The sequence below is a fragment of the Amblyomma mixtum genome, chromosome 8 (genome assembly GCF_055824585.1).
Source record: "Amblyomma mixtum isolate Tamu chromosome 8, ASM5582458v1, whole genome shotgun sequence".
Classification (NCBI taxonomy): domain Eukaryota; kingdom Metazoa; phylum Arthropoda; class Arachnida; order Ixodida; family Ixodidae; genus Amblyomma; species Amblyomma mixtum.
In genome coordinates this window covers 142,901,487-142,921,536 of record NC_143019.1, presented here as the reverse complement: position 1 = coordinate 142,921,536, position 20,050 = coordinate 142,901,487, and the positions used below count along the sequence as shown (strand labels likewise).

The 20,050-nt window shown below is 47.4% G+C and overlaps 1 long non-coding RNA gene across 1 annotated transcript in view; it reads right to left on the bottom strand.

The window, feature by feature from the left end:
• The window catches only part of LOC149334677 (uncharacterized), a 38,791-nt gene extending 18,741 nt beyond the window's left edge, over window positions 1-20,050 (bottom strand). The window contains exon 1 of the long non-coding RNA XR_016285011.1: window positions 19,432-20,050. This is a non-coding gene — a long non-coding RNA (uncharacterized LOC149334677). The remainder of the gene's footprint in view (window positions 1-19,431) is intronic.

Sequence of the window (20,050 nt, the reverse complement as noted above, 5' to 3'; positions counted from 1 at the left end):
GACGAGAGAAAGAAACAAGAGACGACACGAGCGCAATCTAACAACTGAATTTTATTTCTAGTAGGGTTAGATATATACGCACCAAACAAAACGATAAAACACAGACACATCGCGATAGCCCCCACAAACCCGTACGCGCATGTAGCGGACAGCAAAAACCGCCTCATCCCAACAAAGCCATTCAGCATCTTAGCACATGACAAGCACCTTCAATCACCCTGTCGTCACACATTCCCCGAGAGTGCGAATCTCTTTTTCTACGAGATTAATGGAAAGCGAGGCGACACATGTTTCAGACTCCTGGCTTATCAGAAACGCCTCAACTAACTCCCTGCAGGTCCTATCTGGGTGACAGAACAAGATATTAGTCCTGACCAAATGGGGGAAACAATCTTTACATTTCCGGCAGTGCAAAGCCAGGTTCGATGACACTGCCCCTTTTACTGACCTGCGGTGCTCAAATAGCCGCTCATTAATACAGCGGCCTGTCTGGCCGATGTACACAGGGCAAAACGCTTGCCTACAACACGTTCTGGGCGTGTTTAGGGCTGAACACGCGATGTCTAGCGATAACATTAGGTTAAAAATGGTCCGGATGTAAGCATGTTGAGTTAAACTCGTAGGATTTCACGTCATTTTTTTCCTTCCTGGTGGCAGCGGTTCTGGGAGCCACAGAACACACAGTTCGGCTGTTCTAGACATGCGTTTTGCCCTCTGTACGTCTTGCCGCAGGAGAGCGGTATCGAATAAACCACTCCAGTGTTACAAACGACCAATGGTTTTTTGTGGGATACTGTGCATTCATTCCTTGCTTGGTCGTCCCGGCACTCGATCTTCCTCCTTACCACACTGCACACTCTGCTCAGCTTATCCTTCGCTGTAAAAACCACTTTCGCCCCAAATCTCGAGCCTACTTTCTTCAACCGTTGAGACATGCCATGAACGTACGGAATCGCCACGGTTCTTGTAAGCGTGCTGTCTTTTTCTTTTTCTGGACATACGCCCCTAGTCAATATCCTCTCGGATATTTGAGCCAGAGCCAATCTGGATAACCAGCGTCCCTCAGTCTCTGAACCTGCCCCTGGAAGCTAGTCTGAACCCTATGGGAGCACGATTTCCGCAATGAAGCCGTGAGACATGCCGTCGCATTCTCATCTTGACCAACCTAGAGTGCTCTTAATTGTAACAGAGGAGCGGCTTAGCTGTTCTTGGGTTATATTCCCAACATGTTCCTGTGTCACGGCAATTGACTTTCAGGTCAAGGAACTGAATCGAACCCGAGTCTGGTAATTCAAACGTAAAACACAGACCCTGGCTCCTCTCTTTGAAAATCGTAATGACATCGGTAACACTCCTGGGGGAACCTTGGTTCAAAAACACTAAAAAATTATCAACATAGCGAAACACTTTCACAGCTACGTCCTCAAGATCTTCATCCAGTCTCATGTCCATCCTGCTGAGGAAAATGTCACTCAATACTGGGGCGGCCCAAGACCCAATGCACACACCAGAACGTTGGACGAAAACTTTCTCACCCCATCCAACGAAGGTCGAACGCAAGTAAAAGGACAGAAGTTCAAGGAAACTTTCCACTGAAATGCCACAATTGGCAATGAAGTTCCTTTCATCGTTATCCTTGACAATGCAGTCCTTGACCTTCTCCAACAGCTGAGCATGGGGTAGGGAGTAAACAAATCCACCACGTCCATGCTAAAGGCATAAAGCCTCTGGTCCTCCCTCCGAGATATGAAATCGACTACCTCAGTAGAGTTCTTCACCAAAAAAGGGTCGGACAGCTTGAGGGAGCTTAAATGACTCTGCAAAAAGCCTCAAACAGCATGCTGCCAGGTGTCACGCTCCGATACTACTGCCCGAAAAGGGACATCGGGTTTGGGGGTCTTGACCGTGAAAAACATGTCCAGCACCGTACCTTTTCTTTTGTTGACAGCTGCAGACAGTGCATCCAGGTTCATTCCTTGTAGCATACTCATGGCCGGCTTCTTGATGGCAGCAGGCTTCAAAGCCACTTGCATGAAATTCTTTTTCGCAGCTTCCTCTGCCTTCCTGGTGAACACATCTTCTGGTGCAAGAACGAAGAACACTTCTTTGTCAGAAAGGGGAGGCCTCAGGCGTTCAGCTGCCAAGTAGTTGATCAGTCCCTTCATAGGTCTTGACGCCTTCTTGCCCTTGTAGTGGCCGACGATTTCTGAGCACTAACTGATGCACCTCTGTCTATCGCCTTCGGGAACGCCGTGGGAAACTGTCCGCGCAAGCGCCATCCTATCCAGAGGTCTTAATGCTGGCTCAAAACAGAACTTGGGACCAAGCTCAAGAGTACGTCGGTGACGATCTTCAATTGTTCCATTGCCAAGAACACAAACCTTTCCTATCGCTGCTGAAGCTTTTCTCCTAGTGGGTAACGTAGGCCGCACGGTATTCCACAAAAACTCGGTGACGCGGTCCGCCGTCTTGGACCAGTCCGTGTAAAGCCGGAAAGCTGGGCACACGAGACGGATGTGCCGTATCCTTTGCTCTGAGTGGTGGAGGCAGGCGCGTTTCTACAGGATTTGTCTTCGAGTCCACTGCGGCCTTGCAAGGAATGAGAAACACCAACTCCGGCTTTACGCGGACTGGTCCAAGACGGCGGACCGCGTCACCGAGTTTTTGTGGAATACCGTGCGGCCTACGTTACCCACTAGGAGAAAAGCTTCAGCAGCGATAGGAAAGGTTTGTGTTCTTGGCAATGGAACAATTGAAGATCGTCACCGACGTACTCTTGAGCTTGGTCCCAAGTTCTGTTTTGAGCCAGCATTAAGACCTCTGGATAGGATGGCGCTTGCGCGGACAGTTTCCCACGGCGTTCCCGAAGGCGATAGACAGAGGTGCATCAGTTAGTGCTCAGAAATCGTCGGCCACTACAAGGGCAAGAAGGCGTCAAGACCTATGAAGGGACTGATCAACTACTTGGCAGCTGAACGCCTGAGGCCTCCCCTTTCTGACAAAGAAGTGTTCTTCGTTCTTGCACCAGAAGATGTGTTCACCAGGAAGGCAGAGGAAGCTGCGAAAAAGAATTTCATGCAAGTGGCTTTGAAGCCTGCTGCCATCAAGAAGCCGGCCATGAGTATGCTACAAGGAATGAACCTGGATGCACTGTCTGCTGCTGTCAACAAAAGAAAAGGTACGGTGCTGGACATGTTTTTCACGGTCAAGACCCACAAACCCGATGTCCCTTTTCGGGCAGTAGTATCGGAGCGTGACACCTGGCAGCATGCTGTTTCAGGCTTTTTGCAGTCATTTAAGCTCCCTCAAGCTGTCCGACCCTTTTTTGGTGAAGAACTCTACTGAGGTAGTCGATTTCATATCTCAGAGGGAGGACCAGAGGCTTTATGCCTTTAGCATGGACGTGGTGGATTTGGTTACTCCCTACCCCATGCTCAGCTGTTGGAGAAGGTCAAGGACTGCATTGCCAAGGATAACGACGAAAGGAACTTCATTGCCAATTGTGGCATTTCAGTGGAAAGTTTCCTTGAACTTCTGTCCTTTTACTTGCGTTCCACCTTCGTTGGATAGGGTGAGAAAGTTTTCGTCCAACGGTCTGCTGTGTGCATTGGGTCTCGGGTCGCCCCGGTGTTGAGTGACATTTTCCTCAGCAGGATGGACATGAGACTGGATGAAGATCTTGAGGACGTAGCTGTGAAAGTGTTTCGCTATGTTGATGATTTTTTAGTGTTTCTGAACCAAGGGTCCCCCAGGAGTGTTACCGATGTCATTAAGATTTTCAAAGAGGGGAGCCAGGGTCTGTGTTTTACGTTTGAATTACCAGACTCGGGTTCGATTCAGTTCCTTGACCTGAAAGTCAATTGCCATGACACAGGAACGTGTTGGGAATATAACCCAAGAACAGCTAAGCCGCTCCTCCGTTACAATTAAGAGCACTCTAGGTTGGTCAAGATGAGAATGCGACGGCATGTCTCACGGCTTCATTGCGGAAATCGTGCTCCCATAGGGTTCAGACTAGCTTCCAGGGGCAGGTTCAGAGACTGAGGGACGCTGGTTATCCAGATATGGCTCTGGCTCAAATATCCGAGAGGATATTGACTAGGGGCGTATGTCCAGCGAAAGGAAAAGACAGCACGCTTACAAGAACCGTGGCGATTCCGTACGTTCATGGCATGTCTCACCGGTTGAAGAAGGTAGGCTCGAGATTTGGGGTGAAAGTGGTTTTTACAGCGAAGGATAAGCTGAGCAGAGTGTGCAGTGCGGTAAGGAGGAAGATCGAGTGCCGGGACGACCAAGCAAGGAATGAATGCACAGTTTCCCACAAAAAACCACTGGTCGTTTGTAACACTGGAGTGGTTTATTCGATACCGCTCTCCTGCGGCAAGACATACATCGGCCAGACAGGCCGCTGTATTAATGAGCGGCTGTTTGAGCACCGCAGGTTAGTAAAAGGGGCAGTGTAATCGAACCTGGCTTTGCACTGGCGGAAATGTAAAGATTGTTTCCCCCATTTGGACAGGACTAATATCTTGTTCTGTCACCCAGGTAGGACCTGCAGGGAGTTAGATGAGGCGTTTCTGATAAGCCAGGAGTCTGAAACATGTGTCACCTCGCCTTCCATTAATCTCGTAGAAAAAGAGATTCGCGCTCTCGGGGAATGTGTGGCGACAGGGTGATTGAAGGTGCGTGTCATGTGCTGAGATGCTGAATGGCTTTGTTGGGATGAGGCGGTTTTTGCAGTCCGCTACATGCGCGTACGGGTTTGTGGGGGCTATCGCGATGTGTCTGTGTTTTATCGTTGTGTTTGGTGCGTATATAACTAACTCTTCTAGGAATAAAAGTCAGTTGTTAGACTGCGCTCGTGTCCTCCCTTGTTTCTTTCTCTCGTCCTGTGTATCGCGCTGCTTTAAGATCAGTAGTTGATAACTCGTCCGTGACGACTAATGCTTACTGTGTAGAATTCGCCAGCTAACCGCACATATTTTCACAGTATTTGCGCACGTTACAAATTCTATTCCTATAATATTTCTGCAAAGTTCGAACAATCCAACCTCTGAAACGCTATTAGGATAGTCCTAAGACGCCAGGAAATTACGATAGAAAATATAGAAATATAGAAGATATAAAAAAATAAAACAAAGAACCGCTTACGTTAGGAGAGTTGTGTTAACCTTCTTGTCCTTGCCTATGCGACTCTCTCTTGTATTGTCTGGCCGACTCACCCAACGACACTCTCCCTTAAAGAGAGACAGGCTCGTCTTTAATACTGATAAACGCGTCTGTGCAGAAATCGCAAAGCAACAACCAAGTTAATGCAACCGAAAAATGATTCGGCTACGTAAAAAAAAAAAATGTGAGCACAATAGAACCAGGCCAGCTATGTTGGCGACAATGGGCCCTGAAAAAGGCTTTTCGTTTTCGCCAGGCTGTCTTACGCCCCTCACGACTCCAACTGTGACAACTACGGACTGCAGGCGAAACTTAAGTTTATTTCAAAATCTTTTTTTTACTCTCGTTTTAGGGTAACTATCGATGCAACCTACATGATAGCGTAGCTTGGTTTCCTATCCGGTCTGAATTTAAAGTTACTGAACGTAGCAGGTACCTCTATGCACGCGCGCTGTAATTTTATGAAGCTCATTCATTAATTCTTGAATTGATTGATTGATTGATTGATTGATTGATTGATTGATTGATCTATTTATTTATTTTCTTTCGTCATGCTTGCATTGCAGAAACTTTACAGTTAGCTGATGCAATTTTCAAATATGATCATTGTTAGCTCGTACCTTGCAAGTTCGTGTGCGTAATAAAGCAGCTTGCTACCTGCTAGAGATTCGCTGAACCGCCGCTGCGATGCCTTAGTCGTTCTAACATTCGCTTCGTATGCGGCAGACGCAAGTTTCGATATGCCCAGTGCTGCCCGGTTTCCAGCGAGTAGACGGTTTCCTCTGGTCTGGTGCTCGTCTCCCTGCAGGAAAATGCTTGAAGAAAAGAGTCTTTGAGTCCACCGGATGTAGACAACTCCTTGTGCCATGGCTCTTCAGTTTACTTTACTTTGTTACCTTAAAGTTTTTCTCAATGGAGCATTACCTAAGCGGCACAACGGCGCTTTTGCCATTAAAACAAAACCACCACCATCGAGTCCGGTCAGTCTAGTCTGCCGCGATCTGCCTGTTTCGACAGAGTGAGATTTTTGTGTATGCATAAAAATTATTTGATACCGCCCACCATAGCAATGGTACAATCAAATAAAATAACCGTACTAATAGCACCCTTCTACCATCGGTGGTCTAAGGTGCACTAGAAAGGCAAACTGCATGCGCGACTTAAAGTGCACCGCTTAAAGATATATCTAGATGACCTCACATAAATCGCCCAAATGTACGCGCTTATCGCTGTTGCGCGCCGTTATGGGAGCAACATCAAAGTTCAGCCTTGGAGAACTGCCGCTTTAAAGTGGCAACTTCGGTAGTTGTTCGCCAGTGTGAGAAGTAAGGCAAATTGAGAGGTATTTTATATTCTGAAATTATTTTTGCATTTTCACGTCGATGTGTAGAAGGACAATTCTCTTTCGCTCCAAATATGAGGAAATTTCGATAAGCCTCACAATTACCAGAGCTCGAGTGTAACTGCACAGAGATAAATGCGCTCGCGATTGCTCGTGACATCGAGGCTTTAGCTGAATAATAACCGCATCGTCATCCCTATGTAAACAGCCTCCATTCTGTGCCCTGAAATTTATGACCAGCAAGGTCGGTCGCAGAGTCTTTCTGTGTAACGCAGCATAATATTTTCGAGGACAAAAATCTTGCTTGGACGGGCACATTGTCCGGTAAGAGCGTTAAATCAATTTTAACTTCGCTGCTATAAACATAACCTATAAAATGAATGATATATATCTAATAGCACAAGTACAGTTGCTGCTGCGTTCATCTGTCGGTGAGAACTTCGGCCATTGATAACTAAAACGGTACGAAATGAAATGGCGGAGAGTTGTCTCTGTCTGAAGACTGCTCCCCGATTTTCATGGTAAGAGCAAGACAGTGTTCACTTGCTACGTAAGTACGATATAAATTCGGACTATTACTCTTGGTGACGGTTTCCGCTGAAAGGGCAAAAGCTGGAGAAAAATCGGCCTGGAAGAAATCGGCCTGGGCTTGGCAGCACAGCAGCAATGGCCACGTCCGCTCACCTGCGTCGCCTCTTTGTTGCACAGGTACTGGTGCTTGCTCTTGGGCCGCTAGGTCCAATTGAGGGTATCAACGCCGGCATCGAATGGGTCGTGGGCGCCCCGGTCCTTCCTGCGCCGCCGCCTGTACGTGTCGTCACTCGGATCCACTTTCCAGCCCGCCTACAATCGCATGACCCAGCTCAACACTCCCAGTGCCCTCGGCCCCCCCAGCTTTCCGTGTGGCCTGTCTTGGACTGTTGCATCAGCAACGACTCGGCTATCTGGCTTAATGTGGCGCATGCGCGCCTTGGACCACTCCCTCCCCTCTCTACATCGATCATCGGCATACGTACTACTACGTCACCAACCCGTGAATGGCATAAAAGGACCACTCCACTTCCCGCCGCCTTTTATGGGCTTGGCAGCACAGCAGCAATGGCCACGTCCGCTCACCTGCGTCGCCTCTTTGTTGCACAGGTAAATTACCGCTACCCACTATTTGCAAAGCCTACCGGTCATGCTGCCTTGCTTGTGCTGCCAAGCCCACAGTGTTGTTTAGTGATTGCCCATGACTGCATCAGTGTCATTCATCAATTACTAATCTTGGCAGGTGACGTCGAGGAAAATCCCGGACCTAACACCCGCTCTACTGATGCATCAGATGAAATAATGGAAGCCTTGAACGAAATACGTACTGGGCAAGCAGCTTTGTTAGGAGAAATGAAAAGCATTCGGTCAAAATTGTCCCAGAATGATAAAACATTCGATGAAATTAAAACAAGGCTCGTCAAAATAGAAGAAGATTGTTCAACCTTTGCTGCGATTCGGAAAGATATTAGCGATGTGCGAGCGCTTGCGGAGCAAAATTCAGTTGAAGTTGCAAATCTGTCTTCCAAAATGGCTGATTTTGAAGATAGATCCCGCAGAAACAATTTATTATTTTTCGGCTTGTAAGACACTGACAATGAATTATGGGCCGAGTCTGAAAAGTTGGTTACGGAGTTATGTAGGGATAATCTCGACGTCACAATCTGCCCCATGGATGTTGAAAGAGTGCACAGGCTTGGAAAGTTTCAAAGCGACAAGAAACGACCTATCATCGTCAAATTCGCTCACTTCAAAACTAGAGATAAAGTTCTTTCTTGCGCTAAGAAACTAAAAAACAGTAACTACAGAATCTCGGAAGACTACTCAAAACCTACCCTCTTTGTTAGGAAACAGTTACTGCAATTTGCGAAACTCCAACCACAGACATACAAACTCCGCCATAATAAACTAATTATTGATAACACTGTCTATATTTTCGACCATTCCTCACAGAAAGTAGTCCCCCTCCACCCCCTGCCCTCCTCCCTCCGCACGCCCTCCCCCGTCCGCACTCCCTCCCCCGACCGCACGCCATAGCTACTGCATAAACCTCCCGTCACTCCGAAGTTCTCCTCCTTGTCCTTCCTTTACACTAATATCCGAAGCCTCCTGCCAAAACTTGACGCCCTTGAAAGCCTTACGCGCACAATAGACAGCAACATATTCATACTCACTGAAACTTGGCTAACATCAGCCATACATGACTCTGAAATACTTTCCGTTTTTCCCAACTACACCATTTTCCGTCGCGACAGAACTAATAGACGGGGAGGAGGCGTACTAATAGGAACCCATGATTCGCTTCGTTGTTCTGAAATTAAAACTTCATCCCCTCTAGAAATATTGTTCATTCAGTGCCACGCTTCATTTCCTCCCGTAATCATCGGAGTTTGCTATCGTCCACCTGATTTAACCGATTCTTTTGTTGCTAATTTTCACGAAACACTTCGCGCGATAACAGCGGCTCACCAACATACTCCCATTGTTCTTTTCGGCGACTTTAACTTTCCTGCAATAAACTGGTCCGACCTTTCCACCACTACATGTAAAGATAACATCGAAAGCGATTTTGTCAACACGTGCCTAACCTTTGGTCTGTCCCAGCTCGTATCAAACCCGACAAGACAAAGCAATCATTCCTCCAACATACTCGACCTCGTATTAACTTCTCACCCTGATAACATCCCGCCGCTTCTGCATTTACCAGGACTCAGTGCTCATTCCGTAATTCAATCCACGTACTCCTGCCAGTTGTCACACACAAAAAAAATACAAAAAACATTAACTCTATACGACAAAGGTAACTATGCAGCCATTAATTCTGAACTAGCTGATTTCTGCATGTGGTTTCTCCGAGATTTTTCAGCAGGATCAATCGAAGATAACTGGTCCCTTTTCAGAAACAAAATGCATCAACTTATAGATAAACATGTCCCTACTATCACCATCACCGAAAAACCATCGTCACCATGGTTCAACAAAGAGCTGAAACGCCTCAGAAACAAAAAGAAAAGGCTTTTTCGATCCGCAAAACGCTTTGACACCGCATCTGCATGGGAAAGATATTATTCTGCAGAAAAAACATACTCATCTTTAACAGGCAAAACTAAACGTACATTTTTCTCGTCTGCTCTACCTTCCATGTTGCACACTAACCCCCGCAAGTTCTGGAAAACTATAAACCCATCACATTCGAAGCCTATAACATTACATGACGACAACAACAATCTTATCCCGGAACACGAATCTAGCCACGCTCTTAATAACTTTTTTTCTTCAGTTTTTACTAAAGAACCTGACGGTGACTTACCGGATTTCGCAGCTCTCGGCCACTCAGCTATGCCACAGATTACAATTGATGCTAATGGAATCATGAAACTTATTGAATCATTGAAACTTACTTCTTCATCTGGTGTTGACGGCATAAATTCTAAAATCCTAAAAAATACTAAAAACACTGTAAGTGTAATATTGTGCCACCTCTTTCAGCAGTCCATATCAACAGGTGTCCTTCCACAAGATTGGAAAGTTGGTAAGATCATTCCAGTCCCCAAAAAGGGCTCACCTGTTTCATGCAAAAATTACCGCCCCATTTCTCTCACAAGCGTCTGTTCGAAACTAATGGAACATATTATTTATTCGCACATAGTCAAATTCCTTGTCTCCGTAAAATTCTTTCATACTAACCAGCATGGCTTTTTGAAAGGACGCTCATGTGACTCCCAATTGGCTCTCTTTATTAATGACCTAAGCTCCAACCTTGATTTAAACGTTCCTACTGACACTCTCTTCCTTGATTTCGAAAAAGCTTTCGATAAAGTACCGCATAAAAGACTGCTACTAAAGTTATCGTGTCTAAATCTTAATTCGTTAGTATTAGAATGGCTTTCTAACTTTTTCACTAACAGAGAGCAATTTGTCTATGCTAACAATCATTCTTCTCCACGTAACCCGGTCATTTCAGGTGTTCCCCAAGGTACAGTCCTAGGACCCTTGCTTTTCCTCATATATATTAACGATCTTCCTTCCAGTATTTCCTCTACCATCCGTTTATTTGCTGACGATTGTGTAATTTACCGCCCAATCACTAACAGTACTGACGCTGGCATTCTTCAACAAGATCTTAACCGAATCCAAACTTGGTGCGAACGTTGGTTAATGTCTCTCAATATTTCCAAAACATGTTTAATCTCATTCCATCGTCGGCAGATGCATACTCCTTCTAAATACACTCTTTTCGGTTCAGAAGTATCGTCCGTCTCTTCCTGTAAGTACCTGGGTATTACTGTAACGCAAAACCTAACATGGTCATCTCATATCACGAACATCGCTAACGAAGCTAATCGTACCCTTGGTTTCATACGGCGCAATCTACGTTTTGCCACCCCATCCATCAAATCATTAGCATACATAACTTTTGTCCGTCCTAAACTAGAATATGCTTCGGCAATATGGGATCCTCACCAGTCTAACCTCTCTTTAACCTTAGAAAAAATACAAAATCGAGCTATCCGTTTCATTTATTCTGACTATTCGTACTACACTAGTGTGTCTGCCTTAAAAACTAAAGCTAACTTACCCAGCCTTGAAACGCGACGAAAAATTTCTCGATTGTGCCTCTTTCATATGTTTTATCATTCATCTTTAGGAGAATCAGTCATATCACCCGCTTATCGCCTCTCAAGCCTTATTAACCACCATAAGGCCGTCTACGCCCCCAACGCAAGAACTACCGCTCATTCTCGATCTTTTTTCGTCACGTCATCCCGGGACTGGAATGATCTACCACAGGACGCCGTGCATCACATCAACGCCATCCATTTTAAGAACGCCATCAAGACCATTATTGTATAACTGTCATGCCCATCCCTAATGTAATGCCCCATACCAGGGGCCTTTGAGGTATCAAATAATAAAAAAAGTCAATAAAGAACTTGCCACATTATTTTACTGCACCACTTGCGCGGGAACCATAGAAGCTTGACTTAAGTAAGCTCCTGATTGCAGGGTAGTCAGAAGCTAGAAAGCGAACAATCCGCGGAGGAAGTTTGAGCTTAGCACCTTTTTCGAACTTCGTCCTTTCGGTCTTGTTTCTCTTCCGCTGCGTTTACTAACACATCAATAAACGTTTCATCTCACGTGAAACTCAGCACGGCCTTCTGATTCGCACCTCGTTGGTAAGGTTGAACTCCTTTTTAAGCATACTTTTCCATTCACGACAGATTATTATTTAGCGCTACCATGAGATAGCAAAAAGAGGTAGAAAGCATGAGCGCTAGTCCCGTATGCATCCTGAACGATTTCGACGATTGCAAGCAAGATCATCCGTTCTTTACTATGAGCAAACAAGCCCCGAAGTGAACACTGCAAAATTTTATATTTAGTAAGCAGCATATGCAAGGAAAATTTCTAGCGTGGTTATTGGGTATCGAAAAGCGCCAAGGTATTACACGATACTAGGAGTTAATTTCCTTAGGTGTCCTTGCACGTGAAACGTCCCAGACCGCGAAAGCCGCCTCTCTTGAAAAATATTGGTCTACTTAGAGATTAGGTGAATTGTCTCAGAAGTGGCGACATTTTGCACTTGACTTATGTTGGCAATAAACGGATGTGTCCGCGTTTCTTTAAACATTGTGTGCCCATGTAGCCTCTATGTGCGTCTGGAGGAGCACGAGTACGTGCACGCTGTTTCACTCTAGCAATACTTTGATTTGAGCTAGTTGTTTGTAGCATGACATGTTTACGCAAAAGGCGTACTGGCGCTAAAAAACGAAGACAACACACACAACAGGACAGGACTGGCGCCAACTTCCAACTAGTTTATTCACAGAAAAAAACCACTTAAGAACCACACTGCATGCAAAAAGATACAGACAAACCAGAAACAAGGGGTGATTTAACAAAGATGCACGTGCCAAACGGACCAAAGGAATGATTATAACGCTGCAAGAGACCCACTCAGAAACCTAATCTCTTCTTCTGACAATGACACAGATGGCTTGCTTATGCAGATATCGCCCCTCTGCTTGATGTAATAGGCTTCTATTATTTCACGCTCTAATCTGTCTTTTGATCTTGCAATGAATTTGGTGTTCTCAAAACCAGGACGGCATTTGCAGCTTTTGCAGTGAGTGGCCATGTGGCTGCCATAGCCATTTTTTACAGCAATCTTGTGCTGCCTCACTCTTTCATTGTAGCACTGACCTGTCTGGCCGATATATTCCTTGCCGCAGCTTAGAGGAACAACATACACAACATCAGCCGTGCATTCAGTGGCGCGAATTTGGTGTTTCTTTTTGCACTGCTTAACCTTTCTTACTCTGTTGAAAGTGCAAACGCGCGACAGCTTGCAGGGAGCAGAAAGCACCACGTTGATCTTATATCTGCTGGCCACTTTCTTCAGGTTGTGCGAAAGCCGGTGAATATAGGGAATCACCACCGTCGGTTGTTTTTCTTTATCCTTGTTTTTTTGACCCTGTTCTCCCATCAACATCCGCTTGCGCTTCTTAACCAGGTCCTCACTAATGCTAGTGATGAGGTGTTCTGGGTACCTTGCCATGACCAGGAATGTCGCCAAAAGAGCTGGGGACAAGGATGAAGACCGAGCGACTTCGGATGCCTTGGATTGCCTGATGCACCATGTGAGTCGCAGTCGGACTTCTTATCCTCCCTTTAAGAAGATCAAGGACTACCTGGGGAAAAACAACCTTGAGATACTTCAAAGCGACAAGGAAGGGGGCTTTATTGTCCTTCCCGAGAAGCTTTTGAAAGAGAAAGCAGCTGAAGCTCTGCAGAAGCACTTCGTCGCAGTGAAGTTCAATCCCGCCAAGGCTAAGAACACCGCAGTAAAGCTGTTAACTGACATGAATTTGGATCCGCTGAAGAAACTGGTTAAGGATGCTGACAGAGAGTTCCTGGAGGTTTTCTTTACGGGCAAATCTCATAAGCCAGGGTGCCCCCTACGCACGATTGTTTCAGAGAAAGGATCCTGGCAGTTGTGCGTTGGCCGTTTTCTTCAGCGACACTTAAAGTCCCTTCCGCTAGACGACCCCTTTCTTATCCGCAGCTCCAATGAGGTTGTTCAAGAACTAAGCAATGGGTTGCCTGGAGCACTGTCTGCTTTTTCAATTGATGTTACCGACCTGTACTATTCCAAACCGCATACCGAAATGTTGATTTGTATCAAAGAGAAGATTGCATGCATAGGCAAACTGTCATTTCAGGACGAGACAGGCATTAGCTGTGATGATTTCTTAACACTTTTAGAATTTTACCTTTCATCTACTGCAGTTTTTTTCAGCGATCAGTTTTACATTCAGCGTGATGGTGTTTGTATTGGGTCGTCCCTTGCCCCTATTTTAAGTGACATTTATTTATCGTGTGTTGACAAACGTGTTAGTGACCGGCTTTTATTGACCTCTAACGTTGTTAGGGTATTTAGATACGTGGATGACTACCTAATTGTGCTAACCGATCATGTAGGTTCAAAACCAAGCGCCATCCTTGAAGACATAGTCACCATTTTCACCAGTGAATCAAAAGGGCTCCGTTTCACGCATGAAGTTCCCCACAACAATAGCCTGCAGTTTCTTGATTTGAAACTTCAATTTAAGCAGGACCGCCATGTTTGTTGGTCCTACAACCCGAGATCGTGCAAAGGGCTACTGCCTTTTAGTAGTGCACATTCCAAGCTAATTAAGCGAGGAATCGTTGCGACATGCTTGAATGCAGCCTTGGATAAATCGTGTGAGCATGAGATGGCACAGAGCTTCGATGCGCAAATTGAACGCTTTCATCAAGCCGGGTACCCAGAACACCTCATCACTAGCATTAGTGAGGACCTGGTTAAGAAGCGCAAGCGGATGTTGATGGGAGAACAGGGTCAAAAAAACAAGGATAAAGAAAAACAACCGACGGTGGTGATTCCCTATATTCACCGGCTTTCGCACAACCTGAAGAAAGTGGCCAGCAGATATAAGATCAACGTGGTGCTTTCTGCTCCCTGCAAGCTGTCGCGCGTTTGCACTTTCAACAGAGTAAGAAAGGTTAAGCAGTGCAAAAAGAAACACCAAATTCGCGCCACTGAATGCACGGCTGATGTTGTGTATGTTGTTCCTCTAAGCTGCGGCAAGGAATATATCGGCCAGACAGGTCAGTGCTACAATGAAAGAGTGAGGCAGCACAAGATTGCTGTAAAAAATGGCTATGGCAGCCACATGGCCACTCACTGCAAAAGCTGCAAATGCCGTCCTGGTTTTGAGAACACCAAATTCATTGCAAGATCAAAAGACAGATTAGAGCGTGAAATAATAGAAGCCTATTACATCAAGCAGAGGGGCGATATCTGCATAAGCAAGCCATCTGTGTCATTGTCAGAAGAAGAGATTAGGTTTCTGAGTGGGTCTCTTGCAGCGTTATAATCATTCCTTTGGTCCGTTTGGCACGTGCATCTTTGTTAAATCACCCCTTGTTTCTGGTTTGTCTGTATCTTTTTGCATGCAGTGTGGTTCTTAAGTGGTTTTTTTCTGTGAATAAACTAGTTGGAAGTTGGCGCCAGTCCTGTCCTGTTGTGTGTGTTGTCTTCGTTTTTTAGCGCCAGTACGCCTTTTGCGTAAACATGTTTCACTCTAGATTCTTGTAGTGCGACAACTGCATCGCAGTGCACGAGCGGGCGCGGGTGTGCTGCTTGTTTTGTCTATCTCTTACTTTTTGCTAGATAAAAGCCATCCCTAGCACTGCCAAATTCTTGTGCTCGTTTTGTGTATTCGTAAATGTTTCTCGTCTGAAGGAGTGTACGATGGGGGGCTAGTTGGTAATCCATGAACTAAGAACGAAAACCACGCAAAGGACGATACACAGGGAAGAAGTAGACAGGACGGGCGCCCGTCCTGTCTACTTCTTCCCTGTGTATCGTCCTTTGCGTGGTTTACGTTCTTAGTTCATTTCTCGTCTGCACGGAGACTGCTAGCAGTACAGAAGTTGTGAAAGGACGTGTCTTCTTTTTTAGTTGTCTTACTTTTTCTGTTCCAAAGTCACCGAATCCGGAGTCGGAACCTAGGGCTTCTGTTGAGTTATCCGTTAGTTTTTCCAGACTCCAAGATGGTGGCCATGCCGTGTCATAGTGTAGGTGCCTACGTGCTGCCTCCGTTGTGTGTGAACTACTTGGTACGCTTTTTGGCGCCTACTTTTTGGACACCGACTCTGTGCGTGCCGCGAATCGTGGTGACGCGTCACCGACTGGTGAAGGGGAACGCTTTCGCGTGCAGGATCGAAGAAAGGAACAAAGAAATCAAAGAAAACAAAACGAAGCCGTGTTTATATTTTAAAGGAAAGAGAGCCAATAGACGAAGCGAAAACACTAAGGAAAACACACTCTAGGCACGCGTAAAACACAACAGATGAAAAGGAGAGAGTTCACCGGCTACAAAGCTTCCCAGGTGGTGCGGGAATGCCTTGCAGGTAGCACAGACGCGGGTTCGCGAGTTGCGATGCGTCGCTGGCGTTGCGTTCAGGGAGGGTATGGTAGAGAGCCAGGAGATGAGGAACGGAGATGACACGGGAGACGCTGACGAACTCTTGCCAGTCGCCCCCAAGAACTGGGCACATGCAGCGGGAAAACCTTGGCCAGGTCTTGTCGATGGCGTTCCAAAACACCGTAGGCTTGTGCAGCCTATCCAAGGAAGCCTTGGCTGCTGCCTCTTCTGACCTCGAAATGGATGCAGTAGGCCTGCGTCGTTGATTCAGGGAGGTCCACGGCAGCACAGACCCGAAGTCTGACGGCTGCCACCTCCACGCTTGAATGAGGCTTAATAGTCTTGCGTCGGTGATCCAAGGGAAGTCACTGGCAGCTCGAACCCAACGTCGGACCGCTGCCACTTCCTCTCTTGAACCAGGACTCGATGGTCATGAGTCGATGATTCAAGAGAAGCCATCGGCAGCTCGGATCCAACGTCCGACAGCTGCCACTTCCACGCTTGAACCACCAGACGTGCTGCGGTGTCTTCCTCAACACCTCGGTTTGCTGACACGTCAGCAATCCGCTCCTCATGCCTGCCTCGCGCACACCCTATGCACGCGCACACGCGCAACGCGGGGCTGGCACGCACGGTGCTCCGCTGCCCGACGCACTACTGCCGACACGCCGCGTTCCAAAAATCCCTCACCAGTGTGGTGTGCACATCACATATACAGACAAGTTCCTTTGCCGCTGGGCCTCTAGAAAGTTGTCTGCTGCCTCAGCCATTTTGTCCAGCGTCTTGCATTCTCTTTCTCGGAGGAAAATCGACAGACGACTATGGCAGTTCCTCATGAACTGTTCGGCCACCACCAAATCACGTAAATCATTGTACGTTGGGGCCGTTCCCGACATCTCGACCCAGCGATCGAAAAGACTGAGCAAGCGTGCTGCGTTTTGCTTGCCTGATTCTTTATCAAGCGGTTTGCTTTCACGAAACCTTTCGCGATAACCCTCCGCTGTGAACCGAAAATGTTGTAGCAGCGCTAGCTTCGCCTTATCGTGATCCATTGAATCTGCTGGTGATAGTCGACTGAACATACGGAGAGCCTCCCCAGTCAGAGACATACTGAGTGCTGTAGCCCATTTTTCCTTGGGCCAGCTGTGCCCTTCTGCGATACGCTCAAAACGTTTGAGGTATGCATCTAAGTCATCCCTGCGGTCGTCGAAAGGCGGGATCAACTTATGTGGGCTAACTGCTGCTGAGGGCCCCGGTGCAGGTTCTGATTACCCCCACCAGCTTCTGCAAGCCTTAATTGGAGCTGCAATCTCCGCTCTCCAGCCTCTGCCAGCGACTTTGCATGCTCGTGTTCGGCTTCACGTGCAGTGCGTTGGGCTTCTGCCTGGGCTTTTTCGTGCTCACGTTCTGCTGCACGTGCAGCGCGTTCCTTCTCCTGCTCAGCAGAAACCCACGTACGAACGCAGCTCGACATCTCTCAACCCCATCTTTTAAGGCGGAAGCCTTTAATGCCTCATCGTTGTAAGCAGAAGCTGTCGACAGAAATGTCACGCTTTTCAATTGGTCGAAACGGTCGTGACGTCACAGTGCGCGAATTTCGAATGGGGCCAATTGTACCTTGGCTGCTAACAACGCAACCAATTAAAGGGATCATATAGTGATGCTTTAAGTAAGTTTGATTCGGTTTAGTTAATTGCTTACTTAACCAATCAGTCTAATTAACCTTTCTAGTCAGACTAGATAAATAAATAAAACCGAGTAGGAAATTTGCCGAGCTTGGGAATCGAACCCCGGTCTCCGGAGTGCGAGCCGAGCACGCTACCACTCCGCCATGCCAGCTCGATGGTTTGGAATGAACAAAGGTTCGTCTAGTAAATACGGTGTCTTCGTTCACTCCCATCTTCCTCTCTTCCCGTTGCGGTGAGGTTTAGGAGTCCACCAATATATCAGAGTCAGATACACTTCCTTTCCTCAAAAACCAATTTACCGACGAGCAAGGCGTATTTGTCCGCCTTTCAGATTGGTCCAAATTGGCGTGACGTCACCGCGCGCGAATTTTGACGGGTGTCCGCCGAAATATGTGAGGCAGTTACTGCGCAACTTCCTTTCCTCAAATACAATTTTCGACTGGTGTCTACTGAGATATGTGAAACAGTTACTACGTAATTTCCTTTCCTCAAATACAATTTTCATTTTCTTCATTACGGCCCCTCTTCTTTCACTCACACTTCCTCCCTTCCTGTACGGTGCGGCTCAGGTGTCCACCGACAGAGAATTACAGCCCCATTTCCTTTCCTCAAAAAGAGTTGCGTTCAAAGGGCAACGCATCGCGCCGAACGGGTGGTGGCGTTCCTTGGACTCCGTGGCAGCGCTACAACACGCTGTCGCGTTCCACTCCTAAAGGCGAAGCTTAAGCGTCATTAATTGGCAGTTAATTAATGCACCAACATAATGTACAGTGAACAATCGCGTAGCAGAATGCAGCACTCAGGCTTTCGCCTTTCGCCACTTTAGCCGCTAAAGTTCCTCGTAATTTTTTCGCCTAATTCAACCAACTCCTTTAGCGTTGCCATTGTCGCGCTTTATAAAGAAAAAGAAAATGGCTGAGGCTTAACTTGGTTTACCCTGGTCAGATGCGAAGCAAATTGATGGCTAGGCTTGGTAATTACATGGCCGCGTCCGCCTGCCCGGTGGAGCGAGCGTTTCACCTACACCGAGTGTGAACGCGCGTTCGAAATGCGCGGGAATGCTGCTCGAGGACATTCCGGTGTCTGTGCGATGGCATCGTTCTCCCTCTCCCAGCGCGTGACGGTGATCTGTCGTGACGTCATGTGTCACGTGGTATGTCACGTGGTGTGACGTCACTGTACCACGTGGTCTGCACGGCGTGCAACCACAGCGACGGCACGAGGTGGACCCCCATCTTCCTCTGCCGCGACGTCATGTGTCACGTGGTATGTCACGTGGTGTGACGTCACTGTACCACGTGGTGTGCACGGCGTGTAACCACGGCGAAGGGCTGTAGTGTACCTCCGTCTTCCTCTGTCGTGACGTCATGTGTCACGTGGTATGTCACGTGGTGTGACGTCACTGTACCACGTGGTGTGCACGGCGCGTAACCACGGCGAAGGGCTGTAGTGTACTATAGTGCCTCTAGTAACATGCTTCGCATAAAAAAAACACGGCTTCGTCCTGTCGCGCGGACGCCAAATTGTCGCGAATCGGGGTGACGCGTCCCCGACTGGTGAAGGGGAACGCTTTCGCATGCAGGTTCGAAGAAAGGAACAAAGAAATTAAACAAAACGAAGCCGTGTTCATATTTTAAAGGAAGGAGAGCCAATAGAAGAAGCGAAAACACTAAGGAAAACACACACTAGGCACGCGTAAAACACAACAGATAAAGAGGAGAGAGTTCACCGGCTACAAAGCGTCCCAGGTGGTGCGGGAATGCCTTGCAGGTAGCACAGACGCGGGTTCGGGAGTTGCGATGCGTCGCTGGAGTTGCGTTCAGGGAGGGCATGGTAGAGAGCCAGGAGATGAGGAACGGAGATGACACGGGAGACGCTGACGAACGCTTGTCAGTCGCCCTCAAGAACTGGGCAGCTGCAGCGGGAAAACCGTGGCCAGGTCTTGTCGATGGCGTTCCAAAACACCGTAGGCTTGTGCAGCCTATCCAAGGAAGCCTTGGCTGCTGCCTCTTCTGACCTCGAAATGGATGCAGTAGGCCTGCGTCGTTGATTCAGGGAGGTCCACGGCAGCACAGACCCGAAGTCTGACGGCTGCCACCTCCTCGCTTGAATGAGGCTTAATATTCTTGCGTCGGTGATCCAAGGGAAGTCACTCGCCGCTCGAACCCAACGTCCGACCGCTGCCACTTCCCCGCTTGAACCAGGACTCGATGGACCTGAGTCGGTGATTCAAGGGAAGCCATCGGCAGCTCGGATCCAACGTCCGACAGCTGCCACTTCCACGCTTGAACGACCAGACTTGTGCAAGGGTGTCTTCCTTTACACCTGGGTTTGCTGACACGTCAGCA